Source organism: Neomonachus schauinslandi, chromosome 3 (genome assembly GCF_002201575.2).
Source record: "Neomonachus schauinslandi chromosome 3, ASM220157v2, whole genome shotgun sequence".
Lineage (NCBI taxonomy): Eukaryota > Metazoa > Chordata > Mammalia > Carnivora > Phocidae > Neomonachus > Neomonachus schauinslandi.
The window spans coordinates 114,648,601-114,651,853 of NC_058405.1; the positions used below are offsets into that span (position 1 = coordinate 114,648,601).

At 40.4% G+C, this 3,253-nt stretch overlaps 1 non-coding gene across 1 annotated transcript; it reads left to right on the plus strand.

The window, feature by feature from the left end:
* Positions 1–2,282: 2,282 nt before the first annotated feature.
* LOC123324452 lies at positions 2,283–2,386 on the plus strand. The gene has a single exon (XR_006539822.1). It is a non-coding gene; the product is annotated as a U6 spliceosomal RNA (small nuclear RNA).
* The last annotated feature ends 867 nt before the right edge of the window (positions 2,387–3,253 follow it).

The window sequence follows — 3,253 nt, forward strand, 5'->3', positions numbered from 1 at the left end:
AATGATTGAATGAATTATCATACCTTTCTAGCATCTAACTGGCAAATTAGAATCACTTTTTTCTCTCTGCTTCTGTTTTGCAGAAGAGAGCAATAGGAACATGTTATTGTACTTCCATATCAGCAGCATGAATATGTTCTATAACTAACTTCTCCCAATTTCTCTATCTTCTGGCCAGATTACCTTTGCAGAGTGGTGGCTTCCATGGCCCCATAGCCCCTGATCTCGAGTGAATGGATGGGATTATTCTCTATATTCCCCATTTCCAATCTGATCGAAACAAGCCTCGTTGGCCTCCAGCCAGACCGAGGGAGAAATTCACCATCTAACATAAAAATGGAGAATAGGTTTGAGGGTATCTGCATCTCTCCTTAGTCTGAAAGAAAGCTAATCCCAGAGTTTATAGACAAAGTACTTTCCCTTAGCTATAGGAGCAAATCACTGTCAATTACAAATCCTCCTCCATAGAAACGCATTCTGAGTATTTTATCTTTTATCACAGAAGACATTTTAAATGACATTTAAACAAAACATTTAATGGGGCTTAAACAAAGGTTTGTGAGTGGAGCCACTTCACCTGCAATGACATTCCAGCCACCATGAATGATCCTCCTTTGAATGTTGATGGAATAGAGAAACCCATGGTTTCTATCTCCATTTCCTCTCCAATATACCCTGCAAAATGTCACCAGATTTATCTTTCTCACACACTCCCCAATCCAGAAACATTACTAGCGACTCATTACTTACTTTAAAAAGCCCTAACTCCTTAGGTCAACGGTTGTTAATGTTGGCTGCCCATTGGCATCACCTGGTGAATTTCTTACCTAGGCTGACGCGTGGCCCATCCGAGTTATAAGCCCCGTGCACGGTGTAGGTCTTCTTTTTAAGGCTTCCCAGGTGATTCTAATGTACAATTAGTGTAGAGAACCACCATCTGCGATAACCTTTCAGGCGCTCTGGATCGGAAATGGCAGAGGCAGAGGTGGGGGATGTAGGGTAAGGAAAGAGTAAGAAAGACAGAGAAGATAGACCAGTCACCAGGGAAGAGAATTGAGCCAATTGAGATGTCTCTTGCAGATGCCATGGGTATGAGGCAGATAGAGTTCTGGCTCTGTGAGTACACGTAGAAAATGAGCGGCACACCAGCCCTTGCCAGTTACAGTCCCTTCGCCAGCTGTCTGTCGTTCATAGCTGGTTCCGGAAGAAGTGCCAGCCAGGCAGCCTTGTGCAGGTTCGGGGCCTGTCCTGTCTTGGCAGGCCGCTCTTTCTACTCTGGGCCCTTGTGTCCCACCCCGCCCCTTCCTCGGGGTCTGGACCTCCGACAGGCAGGGGTGCAAGAGCGAGGCTTTACTGACTCATAATCTCCCCCACTGTCTAAAGATAAAGAGGGCAACAGGGTTTTTATCTGCTGTAACCACGCAATAGGCTCCTTCCTCCTTGGGGCAGGATTCGGTACAATTTGTATCACGTGGTCTCCCTGCCTGGCTCTCCGTCCCAACGTGAAATGGAGACTCTTGAAGGATATAAATGATACGGGCGCAATGGCAGACACATCTGGTGCCTCCTCCAGCCCGTCAGGAGGTGTTCATGTCCAGCTTTTACTACAAGACCTACGGTGGGCTTTATCGAGGCACTTTATGACTGTGCTTTTGAAAGTTTCCCTCTAGTCATCATTATGAGGTTATGGATTAGGTAATGTCTTGAAAAATGGCCAGAGGGCTAAAGTGTCAGTTTTACAGCTCACATACCTGAAAATAACAACGTGGATTTATTATTTTTATTCAACAATATCTTTGGAATGCCTCATAAACAGAAATTAACAGTGACAACTCTTGTCTCTGTACACAACCCTATCAACACATAATGCTAAGGAAAGCCAAGGCCACTGACTGAATACTTTGCAGAATTCCTCTCCCTGGTATCTCTGCCGAAGTACATTCCATCTCATCGCCTGTCAAAATTTCCAATAAGCAACAGAGATACGACTTGGTATATCCGGCTCCAAAGACAGAAAGACTGGCTTGAAAGGTGAGAATGTTGACAAAGAAATGACCGGAACATTTTGAAACCACATATATATTTCTAATTCATAACTTTTCTTTCTATCTAAACTTTTATATGTGTGATCCAATTCAAATTGCTATGCTTTGGAATTTAAGAAGTTATTAACAAACGAAAAGACAACATACTGTCTGCACAATCTGGATTTAAAAAGCATTCATTTGGGTTGTTCCTATACAGAAATCACTCCAGCATTACCTTTCAAATACGAAGTTTGAGGGCTCTCTTCGGCAGCACATATACTAAAGTTGGAACAGTAAAGAGATGATTTGCAAGGCGCCTGCATAAGAATCACACGCAAATACAAAGTTTGATCGCTTTTCCAGAATAACGCATTCCAGATTTTTTAAACCAACAAAACAACAAAATAGAAATTAAGCATATACAAGATACAAAACAATATTCCACGTTTGAAAAATATAAAGTAGCATCTCTATAGTCCTAGATTCTCTAATGAAGAAGATACATACGCTCTCCCATGCAATTTCCTTGGACCCTCAATAAAACTGTGATAATGCTCTTCTACTACACTAACCAGATTATTCATTTTCATGAATGTCTGTCTGCTAGAGGTTAGGAATTAGATTATATTCTTTTTTCCTATATCCAATGCCTCATGTAAGTAGTTGATTCACATGAGGTAATAAATATGTTTGTAGAATAAATGACCACTCATATAATGTGTGTATGCCTACACACACATATATATATGTGCAATAGATATATGTGTCCAATGCATGTACATATATACATATGTATGTGCAATATTTATATACATACACACAAGAAATTAATTATTTACTTATGTGAAATTTGGTGTGTATGTAAAATTAGAAGGAAGAAAATAAAAATGTGGTATAAAATTTCCATCATGCCAGTGTTGAGAAGACAAGACCATGCCCAATCTGTCCTGTGATGTTATAGGACGAATGGTAACCTACAAAATACGTAGGTGGGAACTGGTTTGGCCAGTATTTCAAATACCGAATTCCGAATTCCTGGCATACTAATGACCTTCATTGCATTTTTCTGGACACCCTTTTAAAGAGTTTTTCCATGAAGCAGATTTTGGCATAGCTGCTTTTTCATGAAGTCCTAAAAAGACTGTATTGAAAAGAAAGATAACTTCCACCCTAATATCTATTTCTGTATTACATAGAAATGTGCAATAAACATGTGATATATTTTT